Below are 13,169 nucleotides of genomic sequence, written 5' to 3' on the forward strand. Positions count from 1 at the left end.
ACTCTGTCCATCTGTGAAACGAGAAGATTACACTCTAGTTTTCAAGCCTTAAGCTTGTATTTAAGAGAAAACCACAGGCCCAAAATGGTGTCACTTAGGTTAAGACCCCAGGTCAGTAAGCTGAGATTTAATACCTAACCTTAAAACCTAATCTTAATACCTAATGTAATATCTTAATGCGAGCTTTCCCCAGGAATGTAACCTTTAACCAGTCAGGATGGAATTAATTCCCTGGTGAATATTAGAGAATTTACTGAAACACTCCTTTGGGTCCCCTTAGGAGGGCAACCTTCCCAAAGCAACACATTCCTTGTTAATATAGTCCTTCCTTCTTTTTGTTTTGCCCTCTCTCTGCCTTTTGTGTAGTTCACTGGAGCTACCCTCTGCTTGCTGGATGAAATGCTGCCTAATTCATGAGTCGTTTAATAAAACCAACTAGACCGTCAGATTTGCTTGGTTCAGTTTTGGTTTTTAACAGATTTGGTGGCAACGATGGGATCCAAAGTGAACTTTTGACAGCATTCAGGGACAATAAGAAACAAACATGATGCCTTGCAAACCCTTTTGAGTTCACGGTCTTTTTCACCATCTCTGAGGGCCAATGGTGAGTCCCTCTTGGTTTGAGCTCTGCTCTTTTTGAATTCAAGCTACCAACTTAATTGGCTTTCCAGTCTAAGGTTAACGGGTCAGTGGAGACTGATAGGAGCCTCTAACAGAGCACCTGCCCTTGGCCCTTGGTTCAGTCCACAGTTCTACACTGGAGTCCCTTCCCCAGTTCCCACCTGTATTCTGTATTTGCTGGACTTTGCTGACTTAGTCTATTCTGGAAATTGCTGATGGTGCACACAGCCTTCTCTTGGCCAGTCTGCAATAACATCTTTCAGTTACTGCTGGTGTGTTAAGGTGCGTATGTTTGTTTTTCTTGTATTGTGTAAATAAAGTCTTAGCTAATGGGATCCTTAAATTCTAAAGAGTCTGGTGCCGGGGTTCCTGGGTGGCTCAGTCGGTTGAGTGTCTGACCCTTGGTTTCAGCTCAGGTCATGATCTCACAGTCCGTGGGATCGAGCACTACATCAGGCTCAGCGCTGAGAGCCCAGAGCCTGCTTGGGATTCTCTTTCTCCCTCTCTCTGTGCCTCTCCCCTGCTCATGCTCTCTCTCTCTCTCTCTCTCTCTCGATATGAATAGATAAACTTAAAAAACAAAAACAAAACAAAAAAAAGAGTCTGGCACCGCGCCTTCCAGCACACCTGGAAGTCATCTCATGTCCAAAAACTGAGGCAGGGAGCTGTGAATACCTATAAAAATGGCAAAATTTTACTAAAAGCAAAATGGAATCACAATGACCATGGAATATTCCAATTAGACAAAATCGTTCATTTGAGAAGTTCATTTGAGAGAAAGTGTCCTCCAATTCAACTGAACAGGAATCACAATGACCAATGGAATATTCCAATTAGACAAAATCGTTCATTTGAGAAGTTCATTTGAGAGAAAGTGTTCTCCAATTCAACTGAACAGTATACCCATTTTAGTTGGCAAGCAAAAACCTCCAAAAGGTTTCAAAATTCCAAAATCGTTTCATTGAAAGTTTTGTTGCAAAAAGCTAATGAAAAATTAAAGATGTGGGAGGTACCTAAAAGAAAAGACTGTAAGACTGACAGAACTATTGCTTTCTTCTTTCTTCCTTTGAGTACTCATCCTAGTCTGAATTATTTTTCCACCCTGAAAAGACTACACAATATAAACAAAATGCTTCCAAGTCATTGGCCTTACAGATACCCCCATATCTACCTTCAAAGGAGCCCCCCCATATGGGCCCCTCAGAGTTCACGACACTGAGACATTTTGGGGAGACTCAGAGATACTAGAGCCTGCAGAGAGGATCCTGGAAAAATTGGCAGAAGCCAGTAAAGATGAAAACTCTTAACAGAATCTGTTCTTCTGAATCTCTGTCTGTAGTGCTCAGTCAAGAGACGAAAATAAAATCTCACACTGTCCCTGCCTTTCCAAATCCAGACCCATTGGTTATTAACCCTTTTGGGACAGGGAAACTGAAGGACCCCATGAAAAACACTTTTTTTTTTTTTTGCTCCTTTTCCTGCTGCTATTCTTGCTAGGACCTGCACCCCAACTTTTCACATGCCTTATAGTTCAGATACTGTATGTCCTCTTGGTAAAGGTCAAGAAATTAATGATTTCTTTGGAGTCTTCCAGAACAATAGATAACATCTAAGGAATGACCAGGCAGAGTCCTCAGGTACCATTTCCCAATACCACTGACTCCACACACCTAGACACCAATACCCACGGCTCCAGGCCATCAGTGACTTATGGAGGACGCCTGAGCACTTGTCCTTGTTTTGACCATTCCTAGATGTCTGAGAGGACACATTCACAAGACCAGCATCCTCAATAAAAACCCCAGACCCCCAGCAGAAACAAGAGTGTCCTATCCTCTCTGTGTCTCCCAGATGCTCCACCTGCTACGCCCCATCACTTACACTATTATGCAAACTCTGCTCTCACTTTCCCTGGGAGTTTGATTTCTATTCCGTGCAAAGCCAAGGGCCCTTTTGGCTGGTCCTGCAGATCCCCTACTGGGTCCTCCTACCCAGGCAGCCTGCATCACTCTCTCTCCCAGAGATAGCAGTTGCTTTCTTGCTTGACTCATTTTGCATAACTGGGCTTGGCTTTCTGCCTGCCTGGGACAGCCCCAGTCATCGGGTCTTTCTTTTGTCTGTCTTTGGGAGTTTGGGGAAGGTAATATCCTTTGCACCCTCTTTGAGGACCTGTTTTACACCCAACCAGGGCGAGGGGGAGGGGTACTCAATACCGCTAAAAAGATTTAAAATTCTAATTATGTACTCAGAGGGAAAGAAACAAATTGAGGATAATATAGTAGGAAAGGTAGATCAACCTATGATGTCATTCAAGTGACAATTCAATTCTTTAAGTAAGAGCAACTGTCCTTATCTTACAAATCTTTTGGAAAACAAAAATCAGCTCCAGAGGCAATTCTAAATTTATCTATTTCTTACCAATCCCCAAACTTCCTTTTGTTCATCTTAAAAGGTTAGTAAATCATTGGCCTTAGGAAACCAAAGTCCTCCTTACAGAAACTTACATTCTTTCATTGTTCCTTGAAGTTAAACATCTTATCATGTCTTTGAAATGTAAACACAGCCCACAATCACCTGAGACTAAAAGAAAGAGAAGGAGGCCTTTTTTAAAAATACAAACCGCTAAAAGGGTACTTGTTCCCAAACTCTAGCACAGGTCCCTTAACATTAATTTCAGGGACAAATACAAATCTTAAAAATCTTCTCCACAAATATTAGTAACTATGAGGTCTTTGCGCCTGTGTGTTTGTGTTTATGTTACAAATGTGAGGTACTGTTCTACCCCCAGATGATATTGCTAAAATTAATTTCAAAAAGAGCTCTATTCAGTGGGTTTGAGGACAAGCACTTGTAATGACTGGGCAATTTAAAATACTCAAAAAGATAGAAATTAACCCCAATTTTTTTCAAGTGCATGTGAACTGGGAAAATATTTGATATGTAAAGCTAGTTTAAGGTTGATGGTTTAATTAAAACAGACATGTCTTTAGAGTTATCAGCATTAAATACAAAAATTTTATTCTACCTGAATTTACTAGCCAAATAAGCTCATGTAGTCTCATACAAGATTTATAAACATGTGGGAGGGGGGATGGACTAAATGGGTAAGGGGTGGAATTAAGGAATCTACTCCTGAAATCATTGTTGTACTATATGCTAACTAACTTGGATGTAAATTTAAAAAAAATAAATAAATTATAAAAAAAAAGATTTGTCAACAAAAAATTAATAGTTTAGGATAATGGCTGAAGTTGTCTAATGTTGAATGAAGTTTTCGTAGGTAATCTAAACATAATTACTGAACAGAAGTGAATTAAGTAAAAGTTAGCAAGAAAAGTTTAAAAAGGAACTTTTCAGCAATATTTATGTCTACTTAAATAGCTTTCCTAAAGCTTTTTGGGCAACCTAAAACCTTAAAAGTTTTTCTGAATGAGGTCAAATGATAAGTTAAGTTCTTTAAATATCCAGATCATTTCCAAATAAGATAAAATACTAAAACATTAATTACTGAACACAGGTTTTCTACTTTTGGCTTCTTATTGCAAAGAAACTAAAAGATATTTTAGATGTGTTAGCACGACATTGGAAAAATGAAAAAGGCATATACTTCTAAAAATTATTCATAAATTTGCAATCTAAAGAATACTGGTGTAACAGTTCACAATTGCTTACTTATAAGCTTTCACTCAAAATTAAGAATTCTGGGAGTTACAAATTCTAATAAATGTAATTAAGACTACTGGAAATAATAAGGGTAACAATTCTATATGCAGGAAAGTTTTGGTAAGAAAAAGCATGACAAATAGAAATACATTTTTGTTGAGGAAAAAGAAAGTAATTTTGTCCTAAAATAAGACTGGCTATTCAAAGAGAAAACTTTCAGGGCATCTGTCTGGCTTAGTCGGTAGAGCATGGGAATCTTGAACTCAGGTTGTAAGTTTGAACCTCATATTGGGTGCAGAGATTACTTAAAAACAAAATCTTTTTTTTTTTTAAGTTTATTTGTTTATTTTGAGAGAGAGAAAAAGCATGAGTGGGGGAGGGGCAGAGAGAGAGGGAGAGAGAATCCCAAGCAGGCTCTGCACTGGGAGTGCACAGCCCAATGTGTGGTCAAACCGGTGAATGGTGAGATCATGACCTGAGCCCAAGTCTGACACTTAACTGACTGAGCCACCTAGACGCCCCTAAAAATAAAATAATAAATAAATAAATAAATAAATAAATAAATAAATAAATAAAATAAAAAAGGAAACCTTAAGACAAAATCTAAATTTAAAAAGAAAGTTACAGGTTTGTGGAAAAGAAATCCTTGAAAAAAAATTTTAATAATGTCATCGGCTGGACTTCCACACAAGGCAGCAGCAACAGATTCTATAAAGATTGTGACACATGCAGATGAAGTCCATTAAATGAAATATCAGGGCTGCGAGAAAACCCAGAGGGCTGTTTGGTTCTTCCCGGCTCCCTGACAAACCCCCTTTTTCAGTTTTTGCATTCCTTCACCCACCACAGTGCATTTCAGAGGACTCAGATTATAAATAGACATTAGTGGGAAACTTCTATAAAAAAAAAAAAAAAAAAGTGTGATTTGGCATGTCCATAATCCTGGAAACTGTTTTTGTCTCCGAGGCCTCAGACTTATTCCCTCTGGACCCTCTGAACACCTACAGTTTAACCTCATTCATACAGATGCCACTTTGTAAGTATTATCAATATGTTCTTGTTACACATGTTTTCTGGATGGGCTGAAGCCTTTCCTGATGCTCTCACAGTAGGAAAATAAGAAGAAAAGCCGTTCAAAAATGTGTTTCCCACTTAGGATATGATATACCTTCTATAATCTCCAGTGATCAAGGCATCCACTTCACTGAGCAAATCATACAAGTCTTAACAAAACCTTGCAGACTTCTTGGAATTCTGCCAGTGTACAACCTTCGGCTGATCCCTGTTGTCTCATGCTAGTGTGGCTACCTACTGTAAGTCTCTAATGCATATGTTCAAGCCTGTCATCAACAGATGAAAGAAGCCTTCTTGGGTCCCAATTCAAAGGATTCCGCTGAGGGGCACCTGGGTGGCTCAGTCGGTCAGGCGTCTGACTTCCGCTCAGGTCATGATCTCATGGTTTGCGCCCTGCATGTCAGTTGTCAGTGCAGAGCCTACTTCAGATACTCTGTCCCCCTCTCTTTCTACGTCTCCCCCACACACGCACATGCACGTTCTCTCTCTCTCAAAAATAAACATTAAAAAGAATTTTTAAAAATATATATATATAAAAAACAAAAAACCACAAAGGATTCTGTTGATCATAGTTTAGAGCCTGGTGTTTAGGTATTTTGGAAATGTTATCAGAGAAAACCAGCTCTGGAGCCCCACTGAAAAGGAACTTACCAAGCTCTGCTGACCACAGACACTGCTACAGAGCTAGAACGTATCAAGCCCTGGGCTCATATCACACAGCTAAAGAAGGCTCCATGTGGCACCTGGTCCTATATAGAGGCTGGAGCCTCCAAATCAAATTGACGAGGAAAAGCAGTAGTGACATTGAGGCGGACTCTTTCTGCCCAAGACGACAGATCAAGAATTCACAGTTTAACTGAACGTGAAACGCTGTCTCCTTCTTTTCCTTTCCTTTCTGTTGGCATTGGCCTAGAAAGATAATGCCTCATCTTCACCTCCAAGGCCATTACTGAGGGTGCGGGGTGGGGGTAACCTCTGCAATTCGAACAATGTTTTATTTAAGGCTAGGGAAAAAATCTACCTGTGCCCCTAACTTTTCACAAGCAAAATAAGACATCTCATTGGTCGACTCCTCTAAATTCACATTATTGAGTTAAAAAGGATGTTGCAGGAAGCTTTCATGATTCAGGATTTACTCCCTCTGGCAGGTCCCTATTTCCCTGGTTAGGGCAAATGTAAATAAGGCTGTCAAGCCTGCATGTCAGCTTTTATCATCCAAAAGCTTTAAATGGATGTTCACAGCTGCTAGCCACCAAGCAAGCAGATCACCCTAAGACTGGAACGTCAGAAAAGGCACACAGAAGATGACCGACTTAAGGAATGTGAACCTAAAGCCATAACGTACAGAGATAAAGCAAAATGTCACGGCCCGCGAATGCCAGTGAAGGATCAGCAAACCTGAGAGAACCAGCAAGAGGTAGCTGAGAGTGGCACTAATGTCTTAAATTTTGATCACATGTCTGAGTTAGAGGAAGTCTGATCAAAAGGAGGGAACTGTTAAGAAAACCATAGGCCCAAAATGGTATTACTTAGGTTAAGGCCCCAAGTCAGGAAACCCAGACTTAACACCTAACCCAACTCCAGTTTCAACCCCCCCCAGGAATGTAACCTTTAACCAGTCAGCATGAAATTTCCTGGTCAATACTAGAGAGTTTGCTGGTAGACCCCTTCCGCTCCCCTCAGGAGGTCAACCTTGGCTAAAGAATGCATTCCTTGCTAATACATTTCTTCTTTTTGTTATGCCTCTCTCTGCCTTTAAAAACCTTTCTTTCATTAAGCTGAATGGAGCTCCCCTCTACCTGCTGGACCTGATGCTGCCCTGATTTGTGAATCACTTAATAACACCAATTAGATCATCAGCTTTACTCGGTTGTATTTATTTACTTTTGGTTGCTGTCTGGAACCCTGAGCTCATAGGACACCAGTCAGAATTCCGCAGAGTATACGTTTTCTACGAGGGAGACCATTCTACTTTGATTTGTTTTGCTGCATTTTACCTTTTGTCTGGTATGCCTGGCACATACTGATAAATAAAACAATTGATCTGAGCTACAAGGAGCCAAAATGGTAAGGGCAGAAATGATTTCATAAACAAAACAAAACAAAACAAACAAACAAAAAACTGCCTAGTCCTGTGCCCCAAAACCTCCTTTCTTTTAAAAACAAACAAAGAAACAACCCCCCCCCTTTTTTTTTTCAAGTTTATTTCTGGGACACCTGGGTGGCTCAATTGGTTAAGTGTCAGACTTCACCTCAGGTCACAATCTCATGGTTCACTCGTGGGGCTCTGTGCTGACAACTCAGAGCCTGGAGGCTGCCTCAGATTCTGTGTCTCCCTCCCTCTCTCTGCCCCTCCCCTGCTTGCACCCTGTCTCTCTCTCTCTCAAAAATAAATAATAAACATTTAAATAAATAAACAAATAAATAAAGTTTATTTCTTTATTTTGAGAGAGACAGTGTGCACATGAGCAGGGTAGGAGCAGAGAGAGAGAGAGAGAGGCAGAGAGAGAATCCCAAGCAGGCTGCATGTTGTTAGCATAGAGTCCAATGTGGAGCTTGATCCCATGAACCATGAGATCATGACCTGAGCCGAGATCAAGAAGCAGTCGCTTAACCGACTGATCCACCTTGGTTCCCCCAAACCTCCTTTCTGTATACAGTGATCAGGCCACCTTTGAGTTTTTAGACTCTTAGTAGAAAGAAACAAAATTTCTATTTTGAATGTTTCCTGTAGAACTCCGTACTTGGCCCTATACAAATTATCTTAAAGTTCACTCTTATGGCTTCAGTTTATCCGGGCTTAGTTCCTTGTGATAACATTAAACCAAATGTCATACAGCAAAATGTCATTTATCCAGCATCATGGAGCTCTATCAGCCAATGTTCTTCGTGACACGCCACGGAATCAATGCTAGCGAGTTTGAGCTGGAGATAAATGTCTTTCTTTAAGGATATCACTGTGGGAGGCATTTTTCACCTATGACCTTGTAATCAGGGACGTTATCCAAATTACATCACTTCTGCTGCTGCTGCTACCTAGGTAAACTAAGTCAGTGGAGCATCAGCTGACCTTTCCCTTCTTTTCTATTTTTTTCCAGTTTTATTGAAATATAACTGACATATAACATTATCTAAGCTTAAGGTATGCAACATAGTGATTTGATATATGTGTATACAATAAAATGATTATCACAATAAGTGTAGTTAAAATCTATCACCTCATAGCTACAATTTTTGATAAGAACTTTTAAGATATACTTTCTTAGCCATGTTCAAATAAATAATACAGTATTATTAACTACAGTCAGCATGTTATACCTTACATACCCAGAATTAATTAATCTCACAACTGGAAGTTTGTACCTTTTGACCACCTTCACCCAGCTCTCCTGTCCCTTGACTCCCCACCCTGGCAGCCATCAATCTATTCTCTGTATCTATAAGTTTGGGGTTTTGTTTTGTTTTTTTTTTTTAGATTCCACGTATAAGTGAATAATACAAGTAAATACAGTATTTGTCTTTCTCTAATTTATTTCACTTAGCATAGCACCCTCAGAGTCCATCCATGTTATCACAAATGGCAGAATTTCCTTCTTTTGGGGGGGGGCTGTGTAACACTTCATTTTAATAAGGAACCTGGGTTGCAGTACTTATTTTTTTAAGCTTTTATATATCTAGAGAGAGAGTGAAAGCAGGGGAGGGGCAGAGAGCGATAATCCCAAGCAGGCTCAGCATTGTCGGCACAGAGCCCACTGTGGGGCTCAAACTCACAAATGGCAAGATCATGACCTGAGCCAAAGTCGACCCTTAACTGACTGAGCCACCCAGGGGCCCCAACAACAGTTGCTTTCTTAAAGATTAGTTCTTATCAATCTTGAATGACTATGGGTTATTTTGTGAAGGAAGACAATGTGTGTTCCTGTAAAATTAAATTTTATCTTTATTCCTTCTCATGAAAATCTGTATACACAGGAATTGAAACTCTTTGAACGAGTATTAAAAATCTATATAAGTGTACAAACAAGCTGAGGGGTAAAACTGTTTACTCTTATAAAATATCTTTAATTACCTGAGTATAATAAATTGTGTACATATAAATGTGTGTCTATATGCTTTCCTTTAAATATATTTGAAAAGAAGTTTGAAACTTGATTATACTATTTATTATTGGCACAGTACTTTGAATTATGCCACAATGAATTATACTACCTTGTAAAGGTAGACTCATATTTTTTTGATATTTAACAATGCTTAACACTTTAAAATGCCACTTCGGGGGAATGAACCTGGTATAACACACTTGAATATGTGTGATGCCATACTTTTAAAAATAAAACATAAATTATGCTTATTTACTGTTTTCTTCAGTTTAATCTTGGTCATGTTTTAGTGTACATTTTTAATTTTTTTCTTAAAATAACACTTTGGCGTGGACATTACTACAGGTTTTCAATGAATATAATGAATGCATGGAATTCAACTGAATTTGCATGGTCTTAAGAATTTTTTTCTGTGTGTATAAATTTGGCTGCTATTAACAGAAGAGAGAACTTTCTGTGAGTGGCCATGTGCGTTAATCAAATATAATTTTTCTGAGATCTTCAATTAACCTCACTTTATTTTTTTCAATATATGAAATTTATTGTCAAATTGGTTTCCATACAACACCCAGTGCTCATCCCAAAAGGTGCCCTCCTCAATACCCATCCCCCACCCTCCCCTCCCTCCCACCCCCCATCAACCCTCAGTTTGTTCTCAGTTGTTAACAGTCTCTTATGCTTTGGCTCTCTCCCACTCTAACCTCTTTTTTTTTTTTTTTTTTCCTTCCCCTCCTCCATGGGTTTCTGTTAAGTTTCTTAGGATCCACATAAGAGTGAAAACATATGATATCTGTCTTTCTCTGTATGGCTTATTTCACTTAGCATCACACTCTCCAGTTCCATCCACTTTGCTACAAAGGGCCATATTTCGTTCTTTCTCATTGCCCTGTAGTACTGCATTGTGTATATAAACCACAATTTCTTTATCCATTCATCAGTTGATGGACATTTAGGCTCTTTCCATAATTTGGCTATTGTTGAGAGTGCTGCTATAAACATTGGGGTACAAGTGCCCCTATGCATCAGTACTCCTGTATCCCTTGGGTAAATTCCTAGCAGTGCTATTGCTGGGTCATAGGGTAGGTCTATTTTTAATTTTCTGAGGAACCTCCACACTGCTTTCCAGAGCGGCTGCACCAATTTGCATTCCCACCAACAGTGCAAGAGGGTTCCCGTTTCTCCACATCCTCTTCAGCATCTATAGTCTCCTGATTTCTTCTTTTTGGCCACTCTGACTGGTGTGAGGTGATATCTGAGTGTGGTTTTGATTTGTATTTCCCTGATAAGGAGCGACACTGAGCATCTTTTCATGTGCCTGTTGGCCATCCGGATGTCTTCTTTAGAGAAGTGTCTATTCATGTTTTCTGCCCATTTCTTCACTGGGTTATTTGCTTTTCGGGTGTGGAGTTTGGTGAGCTCTTTATAGATTTTGGATACTAGCCCTTTGTTCGATATGTCATTTGCAAATATCTTTTCCCATTCTGTTGGTTGCCTTTTCGTTTTGTTGGTTGTTTCCTTTGCTGTGCAGAAGATTTTTATCTTCATAAGGTCCCAGTAATTCATTTTTGCTTTTAATTCCCTTGCCTTTGGGGATGTGTCAACTAAGAGATTGCTACGGCTGAGGTCAGAGAGGTCTTTTCCTGCTTTCTCCTCTAGGGTTTTGATGGTTTCCTGTCTCACATTCAGGTCCTTTATCCATTTTGAGTTTATTTTTGTGAATGGTGTGAGAAAGTGGTCTAGTTTCAACCTTCTGCATGTTGCTGTCCAGTTCTCCCAGCACCATTTGTTAAAGAGACTGTCTTTTTTCCATTGGATGTTCTTTCCTGCTTTGTCAAAGATGAGTTGGCCATACGTTTGTGGGTCTAGTTCTGGGGTTTCTATTCTATTCCATTGGTCTATGTGTCTGTTTTTGTGCCAATACCATGCTGTCTTGATGATTACATCTTTATAGTAGAGGCTGAAGTCTGGGATTGTGATGCCTCCTGCTTTGGTCTTCTTCTTCAAAATTACTTTGGCTATTCGGGGCCTTTTGTGGTTCCATATGAATTTTAGGATTGCTTGTTCTAGTTTCGAGAAGAATGCTGGTGCAATTTTGATTGGGATTGCATTGAATGTGTAGATAGCTTTGGGTAGTATTGACATTTTGACAATATTTATTCTTCCAATCCATGAGCAGGGAATGTCTTTCCATTTCTTTATATCTTCTTCAATTACCTTCATAAGCTTTCTATAGTTTTCAGCATACAGATCTTTTACATCTTTGGTTAGATTTATTCCTAGGTATTTTATGCTTCTTGGTGTAATTGTGAGTGGGATCAGTTTCTTTATTTGTCTTTCTGTTGCTTCATTGTTAGTGTATAAGAATGCAACTGATTTCTGTACATTGATTTTGTATCCTGCAACTTTGCTGAATTCATGTATCAGTTATAGCAGACTTTTGGTGGAGTCTATCGGATTTTCCATGTATAATATCATGTCATCTGCAAAAAGCGAAAGCTTGACTTCACCTTTGCCAATTTGGATGCCTTTGATTTCCTTTTGTTGTCTGATTGCTGATGCTAGAACTTCCAACACTATGTTAAACAACAGCGGTGAGAGTGGGCATCCCTGTTGTGTTCCTGATCTCAGGGAAAAAGCTCTCAGTTTTTCCCCATTGAGGATAATGTTAGCTGTGGGCTTTTCATAAATGGCTTTGATGATGTTTAAGTATGTTCCTTCTATCCCGACTTTCTCAAGGGTTTTTATTAAGAAAGGGTGCTGGATTTTGTCAAAGGCCTTTTCTGCATCGATTGACAGGATCATATGGTTCTTATCTTTTCTTTTATTAATGTGATGTATCATGTTGATTGATTTGCGAATGTTGAACCAGCCCTGCATCCCAGGAATGAATCCCACTTGATCATGATGAATAATTCTTTTTATATGCTGTTGAATTCAATTTGCTAGTATCTTATTGAGAATTTTTGCATCCATATTCATCAGGGATATTGGCCTGTAGTTCCCTTTTTTTACTGGGTCTCTGGTTTAGGAATCAAAGTAATACTGGCTTCATAGAATGAGTCTGGAAGTTTTCCTTCCCTTTCTATTTCTTGGAATAGCTTGAGAAGGATAGGTATTATCTCTGCTTTAAACGTCTGGTAGAACTCCCCTGGGAAGCCATCTGGTCCTGGACTCTTATTTGTTGGGAGATTTTTGATAACCGATTCAATTTCTTTGCTGGTTATGAGTCTGTTCAAGCTTTCTATTTCCTTCTGATTGAGTTTTGGAAGAGTGTGGATGTTTAGGAATTTGTCCATTTCTTCCAGGTTGTCCAATTTGTTGGCATATAATTTCTCATAGTATTCCCTGATAATTGTTTGTATCTCTGAGGGATTGGTTGTAATCATTCCATTTTCATTCATGATTTTATCTATTTGGGTCATCTCCCTTTTCTTTTTGAGAAGCCTGGCTAGAGGTTTGTCAATTTTATTTTTTCAAAAAACCAACTCTTGGTTTCGTTGATCTGCTCTACAGTTTTTTTAGAGTCTATATTGTTTATTTCTGCTCTGATCTTTATTATTTCTCTTCGTCTGCTGGGTTTAGGCTGCCTTTGCTGTTCTGCTTCTATTTCCTTTAGGTGTGCTGTTAGATTTTGTATTTGGGATTTTTCTTGTTTCTTGAGATAGGCCTGGATTGCAATGTATTTTCCTCTCAGGACTGCCTTCGCTGCGT

The 13,169-nt window shown here is 39.2% G+C and overlaps 1 protein-coding gene across 2 annotated transcripts in view; it reads right to left on the minus strand.

Annotated features, from left to right (window-relative positions):
- Nucleotides 1-13,169, minus strand: part of RANBP3L (RAN binding protein 3 like) — a 286,469-nt gene that overhangs the window by 237,961 nt on the left and 35,339 nt on the right. The window lies entirely within an intron of this gene.

This window comes from Neofelis nebulosa, chromosome 1 (assembly GCF_028018385.1).
Source record: "Neofelis nebulosa isolate mNeoNeb1 chromosome 1, mNeoNeb1.pri, whole genome shotgun sequence".
NCBI lineage: Eukaryota > Metazoa > Chordata > Mammalia > Carnivora > Felidae > Neofelis > Neofelis nebulosa.